The sequence below is a fragment of the Chaetodon auriga genome, chromosome 6 (assembly GCF_051107435.1).
Source record: "Chaetodon auriga isolate fChaAug3 chromosome 6, fChaAug3.hap1, whole genome shotgun sequence".
NCBI classification, from domain to species: Eukaryota; Metazoa; Chordata; class Actinopteri; order Chaetodontiformes; family Chaetodontidae; genus Chaetodon; species Chaetodon auriga.
Window position 1 is genome coordinate 3719656 of NC_135079.1, and position 27059 is coordinate 3746714.

General features: G+C 43.1%; 1 protein-coding gene across 5 annotated transcripts in view; it reads left to right on the forward strand.

Annotated features, from left to right (window-relative positions):
• Positions 1-27059, forward strand: part of mgat4c (mgat4 family member C) — a 99754-nt gene that overhangs the window by 57131 nt on the left and 15564 nt on the right. The gene's annotated exons all lie outside the window — the stretch shown is intronic.

Consider the following 27059-nt stretch of genomic DNA (forward strand, 5'->3'; position numbering starts at 1 on the left):
TTGCACTTTGGTGGTGTTATTGCTTTTCACACTTGTGTGATACAGACAGCATTCGCCAAGCACAACAATTGTAAACCCGCAGCCACATTGACAGCCGCATTGCTCTTCTGTGCGGGGTAGAATATCCAGCTTATTGTGTTTACTTTTTAGCTTATTTCGCTGAAGTGCTTTTTGCAGACAAATATGAGAGTGCTGGAACAAGGTGAGAAGAAAAGAAAATACTTACTCTTTAGGTGAGACGCAAAACCCAGAGGGGCCTCTAAATTTCCTTCTAAATTAAGACTACAAAACACACAGACAGAACAACAGCAGAGTGTGTGTGGGTTGTGTGTGTGTGTCTGACTCTTTTTCAATATGCTGTGGCGTTTCACTTGCCAGCCAGCCAGCCTCTCTGATTATTGGTTCGCGCACAGATGAAGTCAATTCATCACCTCAGTATTAGAGGGTAGCTCTGCAGCTGTATGTGGCCTCCTGTTATTGTAATTAGAAACTCATCAATATCACATTTCAGTCTTTATTTGTTGGTAAAAGCAAGAAGTAACGACGTGACTTTTACCAGTCGCTGTGGAGGCGACTAAATAAATGAGTATTTTGGGCAGTGATTTGATATTGTGCGTTATTGTCTTATAATGGAATCGCGTCGTGACGATGCGATCGTGTCATGTTATTGTTTTTGCAAAAGTCTTTTTTCCAAATTACAGATTCCAAGCAATTTGTAGCTGAAAACTCAGACAATCAGTCGTTGCAGTTTTTCATTTCTTTCATGTAAAGAACGCTGAAACTTTGGCCAGTTTGATCATTTCATGTCATTTTGCATGCAGTTACTTTGCATTTGTTTCTATCCTGAGTCAGGCTCGGTTGTGCCAGTCTGATAAATATTGGAATTATCTTCCCGTACTTTTTAGATTTATTTAAATGGAGCAGGTGACAGTGCTGTAAGTACATTAAGTGGTAGGACTGGAAAACATTTGGCAGTAGTATTGTGATATTAATTAGAGCCCGTCCCTGTGACAGACAAAGGCCATGCAATGCTTTGTCTTTCTACATTTTAAATAATAGTTTTCTTTGGCCCCATAAATTCAACACTGATGAAGGAACTCTGCATCACAACTGCTGTAGCTGTTTTGGTTTTTCTAACCCATAACATTTTTAAGTGGTGCACTCCAGCGAATGAGACGTTTGACATTCTGAAACGGCTGGGACTTGAAACAGCTTAAATCAGGGATCGAGGTGATCCTCCACATTCTCATCTGCTTCAATGGCATGCCGATGTGGGCGTACATTAAAGATTCATGCAAACAGCTGTTTCTTCTACAGGACAGCATGGCTCAGGGCGAGGCTGTGTGCTTAGACTTCAAATCAGGGAAGTCTAGAGGAGCTGGTTTGAAAGAACGTCGCGTGCAAGTGCAGGCTACTGTGTGAGAGCGGGAAATTAACGCGTGCTCGTCCCAAAAAAGGCGGCAAAAAACAGGCGACACATCCCTGAAACTGGGAAATGATCCCTGTCTGTAAGAGTTCCAACTTTTTTTAAATGAAGAAGAAGAATTTTGGTTAAAACTGACCCAAATTTTCCAAATCAGCCCCATTAAGAAGCAATTCACTCCCTAATCTGCAGCGACTCTGATGCAAAGCCAGAGTAAACCGCATCAGTGGAAGCAGTTGAGGGAGTCAAATTAGTCATTTTCTACACTTTGGTCTGACATTTGCCTAAATAAGCATGACTGTTGAATTGTGAAGCGCCACAATCACAGAGGGCTTGAAAGATAGGTGTGCATTCATTCCAGCTGACATTTGTACGATATTTCAGGAGATGCGCTGATGATATGTGCCAAATCCCAACAGCAGTGCAGCCACTAAATGCAGAGGTATGTGTGCCAGGCACCAGGTCCATGTTCACAGCAAGCGTGCAGCTTCGGCCCACATGCACGCTCACTCTTATGTTTACGCACACATTTGTTCTGTCTCATTTTCACCCCGTCTCGTGTATCCTGATACATGAGACTTTGCTCCGGTGTCTGGGGAGACTGAGGCATCGCTGCAAAAGAAAGACTCATGAGTTATATCCATCTCTACTGTATTGAAATGGATTAAACATACAGATGCGGCTGAAATCACAAGGTTATTACATTCTCCACGGCCCACCAAAATACAGTAAATGATCTTGAAGAGTGTAACGTAATAGCGTTCTCTCCTCCACTGAGACAGGCCGTGACCTCCTCACAGGAGCTTTACAGTGACCATTTGAATGGTAATGTGACAGGCTGATTGCCAATTTGCAGCCCACACAAAGCATTGCTCCAGTGAATCAAAGGACAGCTCTGCACTGACAAACAAACAATACGGTGTGCTGCAACTGCAGCCGAATGCTGTCTGCTGTTTTTCCCTCCTCTTCAAAATTATACACTCTATCACAGCATCTGGGGGGGAAAATGATTGAAAACAGCGCAGGCGAAAAACGGGAAAGATGGCGTTTTCACCTATCAGCACAAAGTCGCACCTCGCTCAAAGCCGCCTGCCATGCTAAATAATGCGACGGTGAGCTATTCCTGCTGGATATCGCAGTAATAAGCAGATGATCCCCTTTAGAAATAACAGCTGGCTGTGTTTTTCTAATGGTGAGGCTCCATCGCCACCCGTCACTCCTTGTTCATCAGCAGCTGTTAGCCATGCATCCTATGTAACTGCTCTCACTCTTTGCTGTAGTGCACTATTATTCACAAGCACGCATCAGTTGGATAAATGCATACAGGAATGCAAACATTCACGTAGTTGCGTGCAATTTCTGCACGCCTGTTTTGCGAGCAACTTGATAATCTGGTCGGCCGGCCGCCGCAGTTGATCAGCTATTAAAGAGTGGTGGGTTCTGTTAAGGTCACGAGCAGCAGACACTCACTGCGCTGTGTGGGAGCCTGAAGAGAATATCTGCTTTTCACACTGTAGAGCGGCGTATTCTGTGAGGACCTCTCAATGATTGTCATTCAGCGTTTTCCCATCTTCTGAAATTACGCTAGCTTTATGAGCGTCTCGAATTTCCTAAATTCTTTCCCCAAAATTCAGTGGCAGAAGAAGAAGAGTCGTCCCAAACCCGCCGTGTTTGTACAGCTTTTCATTTTCTAATTAATTTTGAACTGTACCAGGGGGATGCCCAACTTAGAGAACAATGTGCTCTGTGGTTTGGCAGCTACGGACATAATCACCGCACACCAAAATAAACTAAATCTTAAAATTACTTTTTTCCTCTTTCTCTTAAGCGCTGTAATGATGTACTTTCCTATGCCTGGAAATTTCTGGTAAAGCTAATGGAGTGTTATGAAATATAGTGTGCTGTCAGTCTGACACATTAACCCCAACCAAGGGCTTCTGTCTAGACTCATCACCCACACTCAGCAATCACTCGGAGAGAAATCCATCACAGACAATGCTGAAACATACATTGTTGCACCAGTTGCAGCCTCACAGTCCCTTATTGACTGTCTGAAAATTTAAATAAGCAGACACACTTAACCTCTCCTTTCTCAGCTGGGAGACAAAAGTGGATCCAACAGAAAATAATTACACCTCTACATCACCGAATTAACAATAGGCGTGAGCGTATTGAAGGGTTGATTTTCTTTCTTCCCTCAAAACTTGGAGGTAGACATCAGAGGTATGTGCAGCCTTCCCCTGGATTGTTGATATGACACTATCTTTGGCTTACACCCACATGGTATTTTTCTACAAGCTGGAAACCCACTCAGCATCCTATATTTCTCTCATTTTGGTGTGAGAGGAGACTCGCAGTGTCGACCCCACGGGATGTCGATTCCCGCCAATGCTCGTGGACTTACAGTAACATTTTGCCCCGGTGTCAGGGAGGAGGAGAGGAGAGGAGAAGCAGAGCGAGAGAGAGAAGACTATGAGCTTAATGTAGATCTGTCATCAGCTGGCTGCAGATCAAAAGAGCAGCATTGGCAGGCGGAGCACAGAATCCACCAGAGCCTCCTCTCGATGCCAAGCTCCAGCTTCTCTGAGGTAGACGAGCACTGAGGGGCCTGGCTCCAGGCGAGGAGTGTGTCTATCTGCTCCGTGTGTGCGTGTGTGTGTGTATTTTTGGGGGCGGAGAGGTGTGGGCACATGCACAATGTCTCAAGGCAAGGATCTGGCACTTTGAAAATGTCACCAGAATCCCAGAAACAAAAAAACAAGAGGAGAATGGAGAAAGTGTGATGAACAGACGCGTATGCTCTGGGAGGTGTGGGATTTAGAGACTATGGCAGGCAGAATCGCTCTCTCAGAGTGGGAGATGGGGAGGAATAAAAGCAATGGCACAAAGAGAGAGATATGCAGGTTTTCTTGACTGTACACCTCTGCAGCATCAGTCTACAACTGTAAGTGGGTCCAAGGACGTATCTAAATTGCAGCCTTCAGAGGATTGTAAGTGGTTTCTCTCGTTCTACTTTTGATGGGTGAATATGTTGATTCACTGTGCACTTGTGCAACTGTGAATATGGCATTTTGAAATCAGCCAAACAAGCATGATGATGTTTTGTCTCTACATGTACTTCTGTATTTCATTACCAGGCTGATTACTAAATATTTAATCATTTGTTTGAGGCCATCACTCAGATCTACAATACAGTGCTGGAAAGAGCCTTTTAAGCTCTCTGCCTTTTGGTTAACCTTGTGAAAGCAAGCGAGTAGCTTGTCTTTATTAACATTTTCTGTTACATAACACCCATTTGAGATGCTTTACCTGTGCTGTGAAACAAGACAGCCGGGGTTTTCCAGCGCTGAGCGCTGCTGCTTGTCTCACTTTTTACTTGACAAACAAAACCAAACTATGTTTTGGCGTGATCAGAGCGTTGTTTTGTGCTTCCCCGTGAGCCGGTCAGCCGTCGGCCAGCACATCTCACCTCACTGCGCTCTGGATAATTACACAGAAACCTGGAGGGGGTTGATTTGGAAGAACGGCATGCAGGGTTTGAAGTGAAGAGGTGGTTTGTTATCGGAGTCCTCGTCACAGACCAGCCAAAATGAATACCGTGTGTCAGTGGTATCATCAGATCACTGGGACAAAGACTGGATACGATGGATGGATGAGTGTGGTGTCTGGAGCCAACCCCGTCTCCTAGAAATTATGAATATATAGTACTAAGTGGTTTTCCAAAGTACATCATGGTAACAAATGTAATCACTCTTGTACCAGAGTCTTTGGCAAGTGGATGGTGAGCTGAGAGGGCTCAGGACTTTAACCCGAGTCCAGGACTCACACGTAGGCGACAAAAGTACTTTGGTTAAGATAAGGGAACGACCGTGGTTTAGGTTAAATGTTAGTGAACACCTTGTGTGCTGTGGTCACTGCAAGTGGACATTGTTTTGCAAAATATCAACATTTTGGCCAAGTATGTTAATTGCCAACATTTCCTGATTAAGTGAACAGAAAACGTAATGCAGTTGGCATAAGTTCCCTTCAACATCCTCAAAGGTGCCTTCACTGCTTTCTCAAACTGCACGATGCGCCCACCAACCCCACCGAAGCACACTGAGGCCCCCGTCTACCTCACTGCAGACAGTGACACTAATTGCACCTGCTAGCAACTGAACCAGATGAGCCGTCTTTCGATTACCGTGACGGGTGTTTAAGCTGATTTTTTATGTCAGATTTCTCTGAATCATTTCTTTGACAATCTTTTTGTATCAATTTGAAGTCAGTTGTAATTAGAATTAAATTATAAGCCGTGTTTAGAGTTGTTGTGGTGGAAACACAGATATGCAGGGGGGCAAAAATCTTTACGCAAATTACAGCAGATGCTAAAGGTGTAAACCTCCTCCGACAAAACAGGTGTCAGGAGCACTCTCTCGATATGTTTATCTCTGCAGCCCCCTAGCATCGCTAAAGAGAGGGACGCTGTGTTAAGAAATCCCAACCTGACCTTGCCAATCTTGTACCAAGTCTCAGGGTATAATAACAACAACAACAAAAAAAAGCAGATTGAGTGAAGATGCACGACGTCTCTCTTCCAAGGTATTTTCTTTGTGTTTGTGGGAGCGTGTGTGTGCATGTTTTTGTGACCGTATGTGTGTTCTCGCGTTTGCTTGAACTCAATGTCAAACCTATTTCCAAACCACTGATTCAGCGAGTTGTGGAGATATACAGTGGTGCTGCCAATGCTAACCTTTAGAGATTACGGTGACATTAAAAGCTGCATATGGCGAGTTGGGAGATCCAACCGCTGGGCCTCTCATCTGATGCAAATGTCCTCTCTCACCTCTATCAGCAAAAGTAATTATGGCAAACCACTGTAACATCTCAGGCTGTGCAAGAGAGGGGAAGAGTACCTAGTATAGGTCATGGAAATACACCCATCTCTCTGGGTAAGGAGGAGACAATTATCTTTTCATGCGGAGAGGCGGCAGTGAGGGAGGAGCCCTCCACCCTCTAACCCCCCACTCCTCAAACTGAAGTATCATCTGTGCCAGCGGCCTTGAGGGACTCAGTCAAGAAATTGACACTGCTGTTAGCATGCTCGGGGCTAAAGAGATGTATCGGTATAGCTGCGCCGTCTCTCTTGGTGACTGGGGCTTCATTAATATGTCGGCAAACATGTGTTTGGTCTAGATTTCATAATGTATTTTTCCAGCCACTGAGCAGATATGAAAATTACATGCATACTGCCAGTGTCTCTGCCACAGTGGTTATAGGATGTCTGAGCATAGGAAATATGCATATTAAGGGACAGCTCATGCAGTCTTGCTGTAATAATGTCTTCTTGAAAAGCACATCTCAGAAAGATAGAGAAACCACAGCACTGTCCCCATGAAGTACTCCACCGCGTTGTGCTTTTCAACGTCTACGTCTGTGTTTCAGCTGTGTGACTTGCCAACAAAACGCCACCCTGTTTCCATGCTGGAAGCTACTATAATCCTCATGAAGGGGTTTTCCAGTCTTTTTTTTTTTTTTTTACATTTGCGTTGTGGATAGGTCTTTGTTCGGGCGCTTCACCTAGCAGAGGGGTCCTGCAGCCCCACAGCCGACCCTGCTGTTCAGAGTCAGTGGGCTGTGGTGGCCCAGAGCGGCTTACGCTAACCTCTAACCCCCTGGCAGTTGCTGCTGGCTTAGCTCTGCTGAACAAGTCAACTGGGCTTTGTGCCCGAAAGAGTTGACCTGCACAAGTGTCATCTGGCCCTGTCGTGAGATCCCCTGCACCTCAGGGTGAGCCCCGCCACATTATCCAACGCCCTCCCGAGACAAGAGGGCATGGCTCTCACTAAGGCTGCCCCCTTGTTCACAGACTTTATATCTGTGGCTACATTTACATTCACTTGGATGTAAATGCTTGCAAAATATCCAACTGCATTCATTTGCCATTTAGTGCAACATACCAGGAACAGAATGCAGTGATTTAGCTGCAGATTTAGTGTGAACACACACCAAAACATTTTTGGTCAACTTGCTCTCTTAGCGGTGGATTAGATCCTTACTGTGATTAAAATAATCAGACTAATGCCACCGATTCACCAAGACTGCCTTAATCTGACCAAATCCTGACTTAGACTCAACTGCATCCTGTCACTCACGCAAATCCAGTGGTTACACAATGTCTTAATGTGTAAGAAGAACACAGTTGGCAATGCGTCGAACAAATCGTGGAAATCAGTGGAACCTGTAGGTCCTCCTTTATAATGTTGGATTTGGCAATGGAGAACACTGCTGACCACACCCAACTACCACCATCAGAGATGCGGTTCTTTCAATAATTTCAGGCACTTTGCCATTTTCAGATTTTATCATGTGCTAGTTTTTGTCGCTTCACCATCAGCAAGACCAGAGACGTGAGTGCTTTCATGTCCACTTTGCTGTGTGAAAGAATTCAAGTGAAGCCGAATGCGTGAGCCATGTTTGATCAAAAGGAGAATTAAAACATCAGACTCTGCGTTTCCCTTTGTCCTGCTCCAAAAGAGAATGGTGTGAGCTAACCGGTGCTCAAGCCAGGTCTGTTCTGAACAGCTGCACAGAGCCTGGATGAAAAACAACATTTATTTTGTGAAATGTTAAGGAAGCAGACTCCTTCAGTACTTTTGGTCCTGTAGGTGCTTTACTTTGAAAGAGAATTATACAATGTTTTGATCAACTGGTTATCTACTATAATCAGATTGATATGGAGTTACTGTAATCAATCAATGATAGCTGAATGTTGGACACCCACTGTATCAATGTCAGAAGTGAACAGAGATGAGTTTCCTCATATTCACGTTGCCAGTTGTAAACAAAAAAAAAAAAACTTTCCATATTAATTTGGGGTGTGTAGGTGGCGTGGGGGCAATCAGCAGGTCTGTGCAATTAGTTATTGCACTGAGGGAGGAAAAGAATCGCATTCATTATGTGAAAATATGGCCACCACGAAGGAGCCTCTTGAATTGTAATGAAGGAGGCCCCTTGATAACCATGAATTCACCAATTAAGGTTCTCATATAACATTCAAATTATGTGCATTTTAACGACTAGTTTTGCCACAGAAACACTTGCATTTTCCTTTGGTTTCAAGGAGCCTCCCTGCTTGCAAATGTAGGAGTAATTAAGATAATTAAAGCTTTTGATGTTCCACATATAATCCAATGTGCAGCAATAGAGAGAATATGCAAAAAAGTTGTAATGAATTTCAAGGCTTTGTCCTCCTCTGTTCCCTCCCATTAAAACTGCTCTCATTGTGTGAGATTCCATTTTCTCTTCGTGAAACCATTCTTACATTATTTGGAGAGAAACTGTCTTCTTCATTTTGCAGAATTAAGGACTTTGTCTCCCTCACATGTCACAGCAGAACAGCAAACCGCGTCAGAGGAACCTCGACTACACTTGACTTTTCTCTTTCAAACTTTCTGCGTGGGAATGGTTTTGCTGAGCGCACATGAATTTTTCCTGCACTGGTCTTCGTGGCATATGGGCATATCAATCATAAACACATTTATTACTGAGACCTGTCTGACTCCACTATTTGGCCGCTGCCAGAAGGAAAAGGCAGAAAGCCGAGCCGTGAAAGAGACACATTGTGTCTACGTGCAGAAAGGCGTAGCTGCAGACCTCAGCTTTCACTGTGTGTGCTTTTAACTCTGAATTTTTGTCCCTGAAATGTCCTTATTTCCATTCGTACAAAAGACTTTGAGACATGACAGCTATTTTAAAGCAAGAGGTAATATCTTCTTGAGATCAACTGAACGCATGTGCCTGCATTATGTATGATGTATGTGTGAGAAAGAAAAAGAGAGACAGCGGAAAGAGGCGGGGGAGCTCCCTGGCTGAGCTTTTATCATCCTTAAATGTACCAAAATGAGTCTTGGGGAAAAGGAAGCCGTGTGGCTGTTGAAGAATTAATAAGCCTGTCTCATTTGGATGTGTCGAGCGTCTCGGACAGCCTGTGGAAGCCCCAGTTCCACACTTTCCTGACAGTGCCTTTGATGATCACTGATAACGTACAGCGACTCCCAGGGAGCGAGGCATCCAACAATGAGGGTAGAGTCAGTGGAGACCGGCTTCACTGATCCTGACTGAGCTTTATTATCTAGCCTCTCTCCAGCAAAGCAGTGCATTAGGTATTCCTGAGACAAAGCATTTGGGACTGAGTGCACATTGCTCTGCTCCTCTTGTCGAGGAAATCTCGTCCTTTGACAGAGGTTACCGGTTGACTCACCTTCTGGATACTGGCAGTCTTGTCTTTGCCAGGGTCACTTTGAAAATTAGATGACGCCCTTTTTTTTTTTGGATAATATCTCTTCAGCATTATTTGAGATGTTATTACAAAACATATTCTCAAAAAACGTTGTGACGCTGTGGAAAACGGAAAAACAGAATGCAAAAACTGTGTTTACTGAAAACGGTTTTCCAAGTGTTCCTGAGCCCGTGTCGTAATGTCCTTTAAGATAAGATAAGATAAGATAAGATAAGATAAGATAAGATGTTGTTTGGAACATGTCGCTGCATCAGATTCAGAATAAGCAGATATTTACAAAAATCAATGAAGCTGATGAGGTCAGACCTTAAATACATTGTCTGTGCTGGTTTCGACTGGATCAGCAAATGATCACATCCTGTGTTATTCATGTTTTACTCAGCGTCCCACCTATTTTGGAATCAAGGTTGTACGTGTCATTTTTTTTAATAAATGGTTATTTTCGCTTTGAAGCTGCTCTGCCAACCACAAAAGGTCAAGGATGTGGATTATTAAAAAACGAGTCTGAATCATGTCGTCGGTTGTTTTTTCCATTTACAGGATACTTTTCAACACTATCTTCATTTGGAGTCCCTCTGCTGTTTTGTTCCGAATCATAATTCACATCCATTTTGAGATTTCCCACCCGTCATGTCATGTCTCTTTAATGTTGCATTACTGTAGCATGAGTAAGTGGGAGTGATTAGTGCTATTGTGATAAAAGCTACCATCCAGAAAATTTGATGAAATCTGGTGAGTCAGAGGCCCAGAAATGGGCTTCAGCAAACAAAATAATCAGGCAGAGGTGATACAGAAGCAGGAACGTAACTATGAGCCCATGCCAGGCAATTTTCTACTCGGCTACTCATAACCTACAGGAGATGACAAAAAGCATTGGCTGCCTTTGTTGAGGACAATTTTGTGATTATGGGGTTGATAGCTACATTCCGCCATTTGATAGCAGGCGCATCCGCACTTCTCAGGGCTACTTTGGCCAGCTCTTTTTTGCACCAATGTCACTCCCAAAAGTGTCCCACATCCTTTCATCCTACAAATATGGTAGACCAATTACTGATTTCTGTGTCCGGGGAAGTAAGTGGGAGCCAGTAAAGGACAAGGTGTGGTGTTAGGAGATGTTAAAAGTCAGGATTTCTTTGACGCAGTCAAGTTCCAAGTGAAGGTTGTGAGGTTAGTGTGTGCATTTGTATTGAAATCTACTGCATCTGTCTTCCTATGTTTGAATGAATATGCGCATGTTGTCCTCCACGCCCAATCAATGATGCACTGCGATGAAAACCGAATTGAGGTATTAGAGTTGCACTTGTTGTTCTCCAACAAACAATTTCACATCACTAATTTCTGCCAAACATACAAATCACAAATCAAAATTGTGGGGTTATTTTTTAATAGACATTTCTAATTCTGGTGAGAGGGCTTCACCATCATCTAAAACATACTTGTTACATCAAAACCAAAATTTGACAGGGAGCCCGGGGCGAAGCTAGCCTGTGACCCTGTTTTAATATGTTGCTTCAGGCAATTTCTCTGCTGCAATAACGTGTTCTCACTCACTGACATTGGTAACCTGACAACTGATGCGACAGCAGAGAAAAAAATGCAATACACCAACAAAATGCCACGAGACATCCGTAGTAGAAGAGTGGCAAGTACACAAAAAACTTTGGGGACTTTCTTCCAGAACAAAAACTTTTTAATTGTCTATAAGGCAAGAAGTGTACAACTTCACCAAATACTTCTGGCTGAAGTGATTCCCACTTATTAGCGATTTGAGAGGTAGTTTGTTGAATAGATTGGTACGACAGATACTCCTGGTTAAGGTAGTCATCCCGCCTCTTAACAACCACCGAGGTTGTTAGCAAGTAAACCAAAATAACATGGCTGCATGATGAGAAACAGCAAGTGAGCCTGAATGAAAGGGAGCAATGAGCGGGATATCGACATGGAGAGCAAAATTAGAATTGATTTGCAGAGAAAAGGGGGTTGCCGTCTAGCAGAGGCAGCGGCTCCTGTGAATTCCTAATCCAGCGGTCTTTGAGGAAATCTCTGTGGCAGAACCAGTCTCTCATTACTCTCACAGACAGGCCTGCAATCTGCAGCAGATTGGAAGCTAGACAAGCATCAGGCTGTATTAAGACTCAACCCCTCTGTGATGTTGGCAGACCACACGCCTAACGGGACTCTTGTAAACAGGCAGCTCACCAGAGGACATCTGAGCGCTGAGCATTTAAAAACATGGGGAAAAAAATCTATCCAGTCAACACACTGTGAAAATCTGTCCACGTGACCGATCAGGGATGTATTTGCTGCGAGTTTTTCTGTTTTCTGCTTCATCTAAATGTTATTTTCCAGCTTGTTTGGTTTAAGTACACATTCAGAAAGTCTCAACGTGAAGTCAGTTTCAGCGCCGTGTGTTGATGTAGGACAGAGGCGTAGTAGGCCCAGCTTCTCAGCGGAAAGTAGTTTTTTAATCCCCTGTCCCCTACAGTTTTAATTGGACAGCAGGTCCACAACAGCAGACAGAAATCCCTCCACGGGAGCTTTAGTGCAAGGCTGCAGGGAGGCAGTGAAATCTAAACTGAAGTGACACTTACTGACTGGGCCAAGGGGAAGGGAAAATGAGCTTTTCCTGGGGAAAGGGGAAACCTTTGAATAGGCAGATTGACAGGTTGAGCAGTCAGAGGAGATGGAAAGCACTTGTAGCTGCTCGGACGCGCTGAGGGGTCAGATGCCAGGGCTGGCAGCTTCGCCGGAGTACTGGAGGTTTTCTGTGTGACATTCTTGTCAAATATTTGGCAGCAGGATCTCTCACAACAAACACAGCGGGAAGCTGACGGTTAATCTAATTTCACCAGTTACAATCATGTGCGTGGCCTCAGGGGGGCTGTTTTGCCTCGACAACATGTTAGAGGGTATGTAGACAGAAGTCTTGGCTTCACCGCGTGCTTGGTTGGGATTTCTTTGAGGAGAAACCTTCAGAGGAATTCAGAGAGGAATGCAGCAAAATGAAAATTCACCTGTATGACAGACTGTGTTGATACCACAGAGGAAATTGCTTTTATCATTGAAACACCACAAGCAACAATGTACAGGGAACAAAGGAAAATCATGACACATGTCACTTAGAGCAGAATACATCAGCAACATAAAGAAAATTACCATCAGTGCTATCGGCAACCTGCACTCGGAGGATGTGGCAGATACGACTCCAGTCTGATCATTCCACGGCCTCGGTGTGTGAGAAACGAAAGTGAAATGTTCAACTCAAAATGGTAATTGAAGACAAAAGATTAGGCGATATTGTAGATTTGTTGTTGAGCTGCTTTAGTTCCTCATCTGTCTTTTTAGTACTAGATTTTTAAAGGCACATCAGTCAACATTTGTCGTATTTACATGGAATCAAAAGACTGAAATCTGTCACGGTGAGAAACCCTCGAAGAATCATCACCCAGCTCTGTCGCTCTAAAGAGCTTTACAGCGCCAAAAATCCTGTAATTTAGCAACAACTGGCAGGTGGCTCCTCAAAAAAAACCCTGATAAACCAACTGTATGCAACCTGCCCAGAACCAAACAACAGCTAGCAGCTACACTGAAGGAGGTGGAGACCAAAACATAGATAAACGTACTGTGTGAAACTTTTAGCTAATGCATTAAAAACTTTGAAAGGTGCTAATATGTTTGCTAGCTTGTTTTTTAGCTCTTCTGCCCCCCATTGGCCACAAAACAATCTGAAGATTTACGCTCGTCATTAGTTAGTTCAAAGTCGTCGAGTTACTGGGTTTGCATTGCACGGACTGTGTTAGCGAAACGACGAGTCAGTTGTCATTCAGTTGTCATAACTGGGTCACATCTGCCCTTGGAGACAGGGCAGAGGAAGTACATAAACAAAGTAATTATGTTTTAGTTGACTTGATAGTCTGCTATTCCAGCAGACCTGCCAGGGGATGTTTGATAAACAGCAATGAGACGTCTGCTCCAGGTTCATTTGATACAGCTCTGCCTCGCCAGCCTTCACTTTGAAATGAGCTGATAGCAGGAATGGATGTTGTCCTCATAATTTATAAAGCCTCCATTAGGTAGTGTTCTTGACAGGATGTGCCTTGAAATTCCCTTGGCATGGCTCCAGCAGTTGAAAACATATTTTTCAAATGGCAAATAGTCCTAAATATGTAACTGTACCTCTCCATCCCTTTTATCTGTCGGTGTGCACGGTTCAATGTTAAACACCTAACACTTAATCTAACAACAACAAACAGAGGGATAATGGAGGGAAGGAGGATATTTTTCACTGTCAAAGTGAATTATTAACCTGTTGATGCATGAATCAAGGTCAGTGGAAGGAGGAAGTCTTTATCTTTCAGTTAAATTATGGTTATATTGTGCATTTTTATCTTGTTTACAAACATTGGTGAAACATAGCTCAAACAGATGTGTATTTAATGTCTATTGCACTTTGGATTGAAAAAAAAAAAGATTGCAGAGAGCATATTTTCCATCTACCTTACAACCCATACAGTTGAGGGATATAATAATTAATATGCATAACGGATGTACTCACAAAATCCCAGATTGGCATTTTAATGTTCCCATTATCTGCTGAGGGAGCGACGGCTCCCACGTGCAGCTGATCTTGCTGACTCGTGTACATCTACCAATGCTAAGACTAGACGAAAAGCTGGAGGGGTAGAAAAACAAAATCATGGAAAGTGCTTAATTAATAAATGAAAGATAGTTAGCGCTTTGAGAGTTTTCAGCTTGAGAAATTCAAGTTATTATTTAGAGAATCAACCGCTGATACACACTATGTCAAATCTGAACAGACTCTTGCAACCGTTAGCAACTTTTAGCAGTCATCTGGGATCCAAACAGTTTTTCCATTCATTCCAAGTCAAATGAGCTATTACAAAAGCATGGGCTACAACTGAGGCATTTAACAGCACAATTAAATTCCAATGGCCTAGTATCTATTGAGCAATTAACCTTTGGTAAACCAATTATTATTTAGTACGTGATGACAAAAGTTAGGTCCTGCTGGAGCCATGTCCTGTTTTAATAGACGGTCTTATGCCCTATAAAAGATGGAAGTGTGGAGCCACTTTAGTGCCCTATTAGCTTAGCTCCGCTGAAACTCTGCCAACTTGCTTCAGCCGTGAGTATTGATTAATTGGCATGGAACAGTCTCACAAATCAGAGTGGGTTGGCGAGAAGGAGGGAACAAATGGATGAAAGCGGATTCGAGCGAGTTAAGGAAAAGTCAGGGTGTCCAATCCGTTGAGAGCTGGTGTAATGAACAGGATGCAGACCAAGGTCCTCAGATGGTCCACATGGATCCTGCAGCAAGGCCTCAGGACCTCTCTCACTGTGAACCAGCTGGTTCACTGCCCTTCATGTGCCATCCTGTTGCTATCATGAGAGGTTGCCCAGGCACTTGCGTGGAGTCACCCAAATCAACTGTGGGCCTCCCGATATTCTCTTCCTTACAATCACTCAGGAAGTTTGACAGCTCACTGTAAAGCCTGTCTATTCATGCAGCATTGTGTAAATATATAATGCATTGACTGCCATTAGAGCACACTTAGTCATTTGAATGACATTGTAAATGACGTTGTTGATTTGTCACTGGAGGGTCATTTGTCATTTTAGTTGTGACTTCAACAATCTGGACAATTCCCAGCCCGTTATATCCCTCATGGAACATGGAGCAGCTCAGCCATAAATTTATCACAGGCAATGCCATTACCTTTAGCTTGACGGCCCTCAAGCAACGGCAGTGCAATAATAGAGAATAGATTTTATCCCACATGGAGCTCAGGCTTTCGCTAGTGCTTTATTTCCACCTTCCAGCCTTCAAGATAAAGGAGAAAATAAGGTAGCCACTGAAGTGTTATACCTACCTTAATGAAAGGTTTTAAACTGATACTGGTATTGACTCGAAGGCCCAGGAGCATGCCTGTATATCAGATGCTGTGTCATAAATGAAGATCAACAATCCTGTTAACTTTCCGTTACACTAACCTGAAGGAAAAGCAAATCAAGCGCCGCACTGATGAGTCTTATAATTACATCTTCTGTTTTGATACAAGGATTCTCTAGTGAGATCATAGCGGGGATGATGAAACGCCTCACATGTTGAAAACGTCGAATTTTTTGATGGTCTTTGGCAGCTCACACTACCTCTTGCGAGTGCGGGAGCTGGGATTTTCGATATAAAGAGATAAAGTTAAGTAGTGGCTGATTTTGATCGCCCCTCCTGATTCGGCTTGTAGATCGATAATGATAATGCAGGCTGATCAATAGCTCACCCCTGGGGGAGCACGTGGCAGAGTCGGTGTCTGCTTGAGATGCATTGTGTGTGAGATGTCATCCGGAATATTGATATGAGCCCTCATTTCCTGTGTACCACCAACGCTTTGGTGACGGTATGAGCTGTTAATGAAAAAATCAGCGGGGCTTGTCAACTGTCATCATGACCAAATGAGGCAGAAACAGGGGGATGGGATGAAGGGACTTAATAAAGCACAAATTTCTCTTTTCACAAATATGAAGCCTAATCAGAATGTTTGAAAAAAAAAAACTTATGATGCTTTTTTTTTGAAGAAGAAGAAGAAGAAGAATTAGCACATTCGCTGTCAACACCAATAGGAAATCCTATCAGAATGCTAATGTGAAACTGCTAAGGCACACATTTTCCTGCCAACACAAATTATGACATCTAAGCCGGATTAGGACACATCCTTTCATTACTTTATTTGATTTTCTGACTTCCTTTTTTCTTGTGCTCACATTTTTAGGCTGGCTTGCTAAGGGGCTTTTAGATGTGCGGTGATTAGATGATAGTGGCGTAACAAACTGCGCTTCAGAGGACGATATTTTGATTATTTCTGTAGAGAAAACGCTGCAACCACCTCAGACTATTTTCTGTGGCCTGTTAGTGTTCATCTCATTGTTATCTCTATCTGCTGCTCTTACTCATAGCCCTGTTGTTCCAGATTGTACAATGCAGCTGTATTCTCCCCCAAATTATCTGATAGTGTATGTGGGCAGGATGTTTCCCCCCAGCCAGACCACAAAAACTCGCACTCCCCTTGTCACACTTCTAGCTGCTTTATTAGCATAGACTCATTTGTTCCTTATTAATTATGCATTAATGTCAACCCACTAATGAAGGCAAGGTCAAGATACTGGAGAAAGATTCCAGGAGTGAAAGCACCCAAAGGAGCTGCAGAATTTCAAGAGGGTGGATGCTGAAATATTTCCTACATTTGGTGTTTGGTTGGTGCATTCAAGTGCAGACGTCATGGGATGATAGGTGTACTTGTTAAAGGTTGCACACAGTAACTGGGCTCACCCCCATCACAGGGTCTGTTCTTCCTTTCTTCCCGCTACCTCCCACACCTTTTTTTCTCGCAGTCTCTCTGGCCCTGAAGTCAGTGTCGAGCCTTTGCTGCCGAGCCCTAGCTTGAGAGCAGCACGGCTCCCCTCCTACACCTCTACACCCTCATTATCGGCCACCATCTGCCCGACCTTACCCTCACATCACTCCTTTCCACCCAGCAAGCCCATCAACACTCCCCTCTCACTCTCCACTGGCACCTTGGCTCACATGCCTGCCACAGCTGCCATCTCTCTCTGAGTTACACATTTGTCCTCCTCGGCCATGTTTTATGCTCTGTAATCCCTCTGTCTTGAGTCCTTCTTACATGAACAAGCTGTGTGTAAGCCACTCTACCAGAAACACTGATTTCTGAAGGAGTCTCAAGGCTTTTTGTCAACACACTTTGATTCTTTGGGCTTCCACACACTGCATGTACCCTTGCAGTGGTCAGGGAAGGTAATGTGAAATCAATTGCCAACCGCTGAAAAAGAAATCTGCCCTTACTTGGAAAGATAGTAGGTCTACAATAGTGAGAAGAGACCCAAAACTTTCTTACAATGCAGTTTGATAAGTTTGGAGTGCCTCAATTTATTATAGACAAAGAAATTCTGAGTTAACCTCAAGCACTTCTTTCAAAAGAACATGAAAGTCAAATCTAGTCCTCGGAGTTTGAGCCTCAGCAGTCCCGGGTAAGCCACAACTGACCGAACTTCTTGGCGTCAGGAGTGTTGATGGTACAGCCAGTTTCGCTATCAGGCCTGTCTTTCTGTCTTCATGTTGTCTCAGACTTTGTCTGCCCAGAGAGCTTACAGGCAGAGCTGGGAGAGAATGGTAGGCTACAGCCGCTCGTCTTGACAGATAAACAGGATTTTGTGTCTGGCAAGCCGAAGATTGTCAGCTCCAATCTCTTGAGAGAATTACAACCGGCAGTCAATGCTGGGACACTGGCTCAACAGACAGAGCATCAGACCCTGTGTATCTATGAGTAGGAGATGCCGAGTCCTTCATCACGATAGCGCTCATGGTTTATTCATTGCAGACAGAGCCACGGGTACAGTTCAAGGTTCCGAGAGCCATGTTTTTCAGCAGTGAAATGGCCTCTTCGTAAACATGTTGTAAAAAGACAGAATGTAAATGTCACCGGCTTTGTGTAAGAGTATAATAATTGTAGTGTGAACTCAAGAACGAGTGGGTGACAAGGTGTCTGAGCAAATGCTTCATGATTTATGAGCTTTTTTACATTCTCACCTTTCATCTAAAGATTGCCTCTTTGTCTCTGGCTTTCCCTGTGCTGCCGCCTCTGTGTCTATACCACAGTGGTGGTGGGAGAACAAAGGCTTTAATTGCATAACTAGGGTCAACATTTAGCAAATAGCATTCACAGTTGGTACTGTTCTCTCCCAGCTTGTGAGAGCCCAAGTCCAGCTTTTGACCTTTATGCTCTGAATGGAGCCCCGGAGGTCACATTGTTGTCTTTGTTAAATGTCAGCAGTTAGTGTCTCAAAGCGATGCCGGCAGTTTAAAGCATGTGGGCTGGATAAAAGCCACCTCTCTGCCATCAAGTACTTCAACCAGGTTGGTATTTCCTCTCCTAAAGGGGGCGGGTTCTCCGTGCTCTAAATCAATTGGAATGAGTTGGCTGCAGTGCCCCTTTGGCGTTGAGCGGCATTACCCAGAGATAAGGGAGCTCAGACGTGACAAGCCATATTAACCAGCCAGCTCCCCTCCTGATTGGATCATTGCTGTGCTGCTCCCCTTCAGGAGGGAGCTCAGCATCTAATTGAACAGTCTGCCTTTCTGTTGACAAGACTATAATTTCTACATATCACCAAGGAAAACACTCATCTTGTTTTTCTGCCTGTGTGCCAAGGTTCTGATGAATGTTGGCTAATTTCTCTTGTGGAGACAAGCCTCAATCACATCAAAGACAAGGTTTGGTTCTTGGTAATTTACTGGAAGGAGAGATTTGAGGGGGAAGGGGGCTGTGTAATAGAGGGGAGGAGGTGCAGCGGGGGGCTGTGGACAGGGTTAAGTGGATCAATGTCCATTTCTTTAGCCTACCCAAAGCTCAGATGTTAATCTAATTTCACAAATGAAGGGGGAGGGTGAACAAAATATAGACAGAGTGAATTTCATCAGATGTCAAAGGAAACATGACCAAATATTTCAGTTATCAAAGTGTGCAATGACATTTCTTGGATTGAGGCTAGCACAAAGGTTGGACTGAAACAGTATCCTGCTAGTTGAAACCAGTGCAAATTGATATTACATATGCAAACTTTTCATTTTATGCAGAAGAAACAAATATCCGCGGTCGGTTTTATTTTTAGGAGCATAGGCAGATGTGGAACATGGAAACGTCCTGCAACCTTTAAGTCTTTTGATCCATCATAACTGGTTGCACTGCCTCAGTCCAGAAAAGCTTAAGATTAGAAAACCCAACTATATAATTTTGTGTAGCAGAAATGCGACCGCTCAGGAATGGGACAACGAACTGGGCAAGAACCCGATACTTCCGGAAAGAGATCAGTGACGAAGTGTAATAACATTACTTTACTGCTGCAGTTTCTGCTAACGATTACTTCAGTCACGACATTTATAACCCTTGTTCACGGTACAGTTTATTGGCTAATGAATCTCATTCTCGGTCACTACAATGCATTGGATTATGGTAAACACAAAACAGTGACATGCTCTATTTCCATTTAATTACCACTGATTACAGGTAAAACAATCAAGCATGCCTAGTTAAGTTTCTCATCAAACAGTCCGGTCTGTGGTTAGAAATGCTCACTGATTCTCTGTTGTCATCCTGCTGCCGGCTCTCCTTTATTTCAAGCCTTTTTTCACTCTCAAAATGACCATATGCAACGTCAAACTGATTGAATGAGCGTTTCATGCAAGAACTGAAGTAACAGAAAAATACGTGTGTATTTATGTTAAAGCTGTGGAAATTCAGAGGTTTACATCTGTACTGTTGGGAAGGATTTGAGCTCTATTTTGAATAATGGAAGGATCTGGAAGACACATCATTTTCTGTCATCTCGTCCCACCCTTCACAAAGCCGTACCCAGAATTTATGTATTCAAAGAAATCCTTGCTTTGCGGCTGTCAGAGTCAGGAATGAAAGCTATCAGCGGCATCAGACAACTGTGTCTAAAGCAATGTTTCAATATTTTGCATGCTCCGGCTCCCATATGGTGTGTTACATTTCCTCCTTGAAGAGCCCACCATGCATATTATTGTCTTCTATTTTGAGAGACTCCCCGCCGCGCATTGTGTAGAGTGAAATGTAGGGGTTTCACCGCACGTCTGTGCCCACCAGGGCCGGCCTCACAGCAGCTGTGACTGATAAAGCGGATCCTCTCCACAAGAGAAAAAAACTTGTTCTCTGCTCCCTCTCCACTCTCAACCCACAACTCCTGTCCTGTCCTGTCCCTGAGGCGCAAACGTCCAACTTCCAAATGCCAACTCAGTCAGGAGTTATCGCCACTATTTCCCCAGCGAAAAATGTCAGATGGATGGTGATTTTCTGCTTTATGATTTCACAGGAGTGGTGACCGTACAGTGTGAGAGAGATACTCTGTCCCAGTTTGATAAGTGGGGCATAATAATGAAAAAAAATAAGGTAAAGCCTCATTTCAGCTCTGGCGGGTCAGTCGAGACTGCAAAGGACAATGTTTAGCACACTGTTATAATTATTCGCCATATATCCTCATGCTCTTGATATTGTGTGCAAACTGAAGTTGTTTGCATCTTTTGGCTGGGTTGTTATGAATCTCATCTAAAAATGTCTTGGAGCCTTCCACGAGCAATGACAACATCCATCACGGACTGAACTGTGCTGCCCCCCGTACCGTTCATTTGGGCTGTATTTCACGGCGAGTGAGACACAAACGAGAGAGCGAGCGGGCCATGGCTCAGCGCCCATTGTCACTCTTCCTGAACACAAGGCAATAATCGCCCATGCGTCTCCAATCTGAGCCGAGAATAAAACAAGGTGAGGAAATGAGCACCGCGGCACCGCTGCAGGGGGAGAAAATGCGAAAGGACGCTCAATGATACGCCTACCACATTTAGCGTCACTGCACGTTAAAAAAAAAAAAAAATGCATATTTATAAAATTAGATATTTTATGGACACGCAAGTCCAGCGACACTAAGCTGCTAAAGACAACAGCACATTTTTCTTCTGATGGTCAAAGAGAGTGAGGCAGTCACAGAGATCAAGGAAGTGAGTACAGTGATTTGACTATGGGTTGATGCATAGTGTCAGTGTAGAAGCTACTTAAAGCTGTTACAGTGAGATTTGACTGCCATTTGTCATATTTCCTTTTGAGTCATGAATGGAGCAGAGAGAAGAGGCTTACTGGATATTTTTAGACTCTCTTTGATGGCTTATTAGCTGGACTGGAACGCTTTGACTCTTAAAACCATATATAAATAAATCACAATGATGGCAAAGGACCAAGAATTAATCACAGTTTCTGTGACTGTCAGTGACAGAATGGAAATGAATGCCTTCAACATAAATATATATATGTGTGTGTGTGTGTGTGTGTGTGTGTGTGTGTGTGTCATCTCCACATGAGTCAATGCAGAAATGGATGTGCTGTTATAGAAATATTATATTATTATATTTATTAAAGGCAGAGGTGCTATTTTTTCTGCAGCTAAAACTCAATCTTTCATGATACTAATTTGTTGGTTTTTAGTTTCTCATTCATTATTTTGTTACTACATTTTTGGGAAATAAAGATTCAGATGATCAACTTTATGACTTTCTCTCCATGGGTGACTTTAAAGATTAGCTTATCTTTAGATTACTGTGGCTGCAGCTTCAGGATCTGGATCTATTCAAGATACAGAATTTTCATAGCTTATACAAAGTTGCCCTCCGTGAACTTCAAAGCTGTTTTATCTATTTACACTTTGCATCAACATGTAGAAAACAGCATGTCAAGCTTAAAGTAGCCATAGCGAGCATAGTGGCGCTTGTTACTCCGAGCAAAACAAATCACTCTCACATTGACCACTAGCGTGCTGGATAGCCAATGCATTCATCCAGTAATGCACAGCTTTTAACCTGCACATTGCTCACTCACTGTCACGTCCAACACACACTGTACATTTCATGGTATATACATTTATTGCGTCATTGTTCTTTGCATATATTATTTATTCTATATTTTTGCACTACTTAACTTGCAGTGTGATGTTTAAACCGGAGTCAGATCCCTTGCATGTGCACACATACTTGGCCAATAAAGCCGATTCTTATTCTGATTCTGAAGATGCAAAATACAAGTGAGGCAATTTTTAATTGACAGTGCCTCACGTGCCGACAGCTGGACACAACCTCCCACTGTTAGCTTCCCAGAACCCATTGTGCTAAACTTTAGATCAACCCAAAGACACCCCTCTGATTTGTTTGGCTGTATTGCTCATGCATACTCTCCATGTCTCCATGTATTCATTTCAATGCACAGTTTGTCCAGCACACTCTTATTACCTCTCATTCTGCCAGTGTCGCCCTGAATACCAAGCAATCTGTAGCGAGTGCAGGTCAGGCAGCACAACATGGGGTACCTAACCACCCAGTAGCACTGAATGAAACCTTCATGCTAAGATGACACCCGCCATGGCCTCTTAAACCTGCCAGCCACCCATCCTCCCTTTTCTCTCTGCATGGCAGATGAGGATGCAGCACCTTCACTGCCAAACACAGATGCACATACAGACCACACATGAGCGGAAAAAGCTACATTAACTCCATGTGCCAAAGACTGCACACACAGTAGGGGTCATGAATATTTGACGTGGGCAGAGCAAAGCTTGGAGATTTTTAAGCTCAACTCACTGGTCGTCATGCATCTTTAATCGGGTCTGCCCCTCTTGTCCGACAGCAGGAAAAGGATAACTGCTGGGACCCAGAGTTTGAGAAAGTAGCCGGCCCTCTCCGCCTTGATGAATAAGTAAACACATTCAACCAGGCAGAGATGCAGTCGGCAGGCTTTGAGTCAATAACAAGTAGATTTGTTTTCTTCTGAAAGCAGCATTGTTTACAAGCTACCGATTACCCCTCAAATTTGATCCATCTCTCAACAGTTTTCAGTGAGCTTTGACACAGCCCGGCTCGTCGTCTGACCGCAATCTGTTTCTGCTTTTAACGTGTCCAAGCGGCAGCCTCGGAGAGGTGTATTTCATGGTGCAATAAAAAAGAAATTAGGTTGTGCCTGCACTGAGCTTCTGTTCATGAGGTTCCCATAAATATTTTCCATCTAAATTTGTGTCAATTTCAGAGCAGCCTCCTCCTATGGAGACAAACTTGATTTTCCTGAGTTATTGTAATATTCATTGTACACTCTCGAGATCGCTCACTGCTCAAGGTTATTTTCAATAAGAGGCTGTTTAATGCAGCTTTGTTTAAACTCCTGAAAACAAAATGCACATTTATGCACTTTTGCATGTGTAACGGTAACCTCTGTGTGCTGGATTCACAAGCGAGAAGGCCCATTCACTTTACGTTAAACATGGATAAGTGTTTTTAGTTTTCACGAAATCCAATCCCTCTATTGCCTGCATGTCATCAAACAAATAAACAATAATGTTTACCAAATGGCTTTGTTGTACAACATACCGGCTTATTAAAATGGCATCTCATTAGAAGCATTGAGCAGCCTTTTTACATGAGATTAATTGGGTTTTTTGAAAGCACTTTCTCTTCATTATCATTCTGTCTTGCAAATGGATTCACTGCAAAGGCAATGCATATTCATTTTACAGGAAGCTTGAAAATTGTTCGGAAATGAGCCAAAGGTGGAGCCGGGCTGGTGTGCCGACTTACACTGAATAATAAACACAAGAGCCTCTGCTCCAGAGGTGAAAGAGAATGGCTGTGCCTGCGGAATGCATTTAGAGACCTGCTGAAAAGACGGCTGTCACCTTCAGTGAAGATACTGTACTGCGTTAGCCTCTGAAATTAATTAGTGTTAGGCCTAGCATGCTTTAATATTTACATGAGTGCTCATTCAAACATGTTCAGACTCAAACTGATCAATAGGATGTATGTGTTTTTGTTGTCCATGTTGCCAGGTGAAGATGCAAGGCATACTCGTGGCTACCTCTTCCACTCTAGTGGCATCAATAATGCACACAGACAAGCTTTTACTGGATTCTGATTTGCTATTTCAAAAGGCAAGAGGAAATGTGCAGCATACTCTCTTAATAGAGTGGTCGAGTTGCACTTTCATGAAATGAGTAGGGATGATTCTCTGTCCTTTTTTTTTTTCTTTTCTGATGCACTATTTTGAATGTATAATGTGTGTATTTCAACATCAGAGGAGCCCACTTGGTTGAAAGCCTGCCTGAGGCTGGGAACCAAACAAAAAGTTTTCCTTTTTGCCAAGTTGTGGACTCTTTTACCTGAGGCAAGATGAAGTACTTCAAAGGCAAAGGGCATCCTTTGTCAGCATCTCAAACTGACAGCAGTAGATCCACCTAAAGAGTAATTGCAGACAACCGCTATTCAAAAGAAGCAGTCCCTTTGGCTACACATCCAAAAACAGGAGACATGATTTCACTGCGCAGATAGACGGTTCATTAACCTCAGCGGGGTTGATGAAGGATCTATCGGCAGTAGAAAAGAAGCAGTAGAGGATTTTTTCAAAGAAGAGTAATTCTAAACATGTCTGGATTTAACGGTTAAAGGGGACAAATTAACACTCTGACATACGAGCATGTTACAGGCATGACACACATTTACAAGGAAATGTATTATTAGTAGAGTGTTACTCCCTTTCTTGACTGCAAATTTGTCCTCAACCTGCCGATAATTGATTTTCTGGAGGACAAAAAGAAGGAATCAGACCTGGGAAATTAGCCAACGTCATCTTCGTGGAGACATTGTTAGTCTTTAGCTCTGAGCATAAATGTCACTGAAGAGTAAAACACTCGTTAATTAAAGTGTAATTGTGTTACAGTTGGTTTGGTGCCTCATTTAGTTCTATCTGATTATAGCAATAAACTGCCACCACAGTTTCAAACACAAGTGACAGAGAAGATATATATTTAAAGAGACTGAAAGCTTTTTTGTTGTTGTGTAACTATAAATCTAATCAAATACTCAGCATCATTGGACGCCTGGTTGTGGCCCAGTACAACCACCGTCCTTTACTGCTGACCATTGAGCAGCTTCGCAAGAAGAGATGGAGGTTAAAGGTGCAATTAAAAAGACCTTTCCTGCCCCATAGCACAAAATGACTGCAATACATCTGCAGGAGGTTGATAGAGTTGTTGATTGTTAACAGTAACTCAACAATTCAATGCTCTTGGACACGTGCTTTCAAAAGTCACTGTGTTTGAGAGCAGGAATTCAACATTATCCACAGTTTTGATACTTCTAATCTCATTAGTTGGAGACAGAAGACAAGGAGCTGTAATCATTGAACTACAGTGAAGAAACAGCTCGATTGCAATGTAATTAAAAGGGTGCAGAATTGGAGAGGGATTTTATGAGGACCTGGGAGCTCATTTCTGTCATCACAAATGCCACAGTGTTTTGCATAACCAAGGTTATAAAATAATAGGCGGATGATGGAAAACTCAAGGTCTGAGCAATGACCGCAGGAATTTGCTGAACACTCTGTAATGCTGCCGTGGCACAAACAGGGTCGTTAAGGTTGAATAAGTACAGACTTAAGTCCCAGAATAGCTAATTAATATAGACCATGTGCTCGTGGAGACTCATGGGAGGCCAGACACAACAAACACAGGCAGGCGAGATGGACAAAAAATAGGTTGCACTTGGTGATGGCAGTGGAAAATATAAATGTGAGGTTGAAAAAAAGCAGAGCTTGTATCAGATTTTGAATCCTGATGCTTTCTCAGCATGGAGCGGAGCTAATCTTCCATACATGCATTACAGTGGTATCAATGATTCTCTTGAAAGGGCCTTTTCATCCATGAAACGTTTGTTTTTGATTACCAAAGGAGAGGCTCAGCGAGGGCTGCCCAGTCAGGGGTATTGGAGATAAATGTCTTTTAGTGATTGGCCATCCCACACATCTCTCATCAAATATTCATGCTGGAGACTTGGGAGACTTCCGAGGATGCAGGGATATAGGATATTTTCCCATCAGTCTAGCACTGGGATAGGTAGTCAGCGTCTCAGCAGAGAGCCGCCTCCAGACAAACTCCGCTTTTCGAGGTTGGGAGGAAACATGGGCTTCTCCACTGAGGTATCGTGCTGTACATCTCAATTTCTGCTTGTTGCTCAGTGTTAAGAAGGAAAGATCAGGAGATCTCTAGGATTAGGAGGGTTGCTTTTGAAGTAAAATAGTTATAGATTTTTTGATTTAAATGGTAAACACTACTGCGATCCACTGGAAGGTTTAAGCTAAGTAATGCAGCCTGGTTTCTCTTTGCTTTCTGATGAACGTTTGCCTACAGAATCCATACAAGACGCAGTAAACAAGCATCGGCTGTGACAATAATCATGTTACCATCAGCACCGAGCAGATGTGAAAGATTTGTGCAATTTTGGTGAAATGTCAACTATGAACCACTTTTATCATCCAAGCATGATGTCAGTATTCTGACTTTTTTTTGTTTCTGATTAGAAAATTTGAGCCGTTGGAAGCATTTTGAACACTACAGTATAAGAACACACCTCAACAAAATATATGACATTAGTCGAGTCGCTCTCAGGCATTTTAGTGCAGAAATGTTACATGTTGTGTGTTAAATTTAGGTTTCCAGCGACCTGTTGAGCTTTTTTCACCAGCTAATTACCAGCTTCTGTTGCTAGTTAGCATACGGTTGGTTTAGCTAGATGAACCTCCCAAATTTGCACCAAACGGGCAACATTAGCATCCATTTTTCTCTACCAAGTACAGCACATTTAAAAAGTACAGAAAAAAAAACACATCTGACTCCAGATCACTGAGACTCCAGATGTGACAAATATATAATGACTTCGAGGTG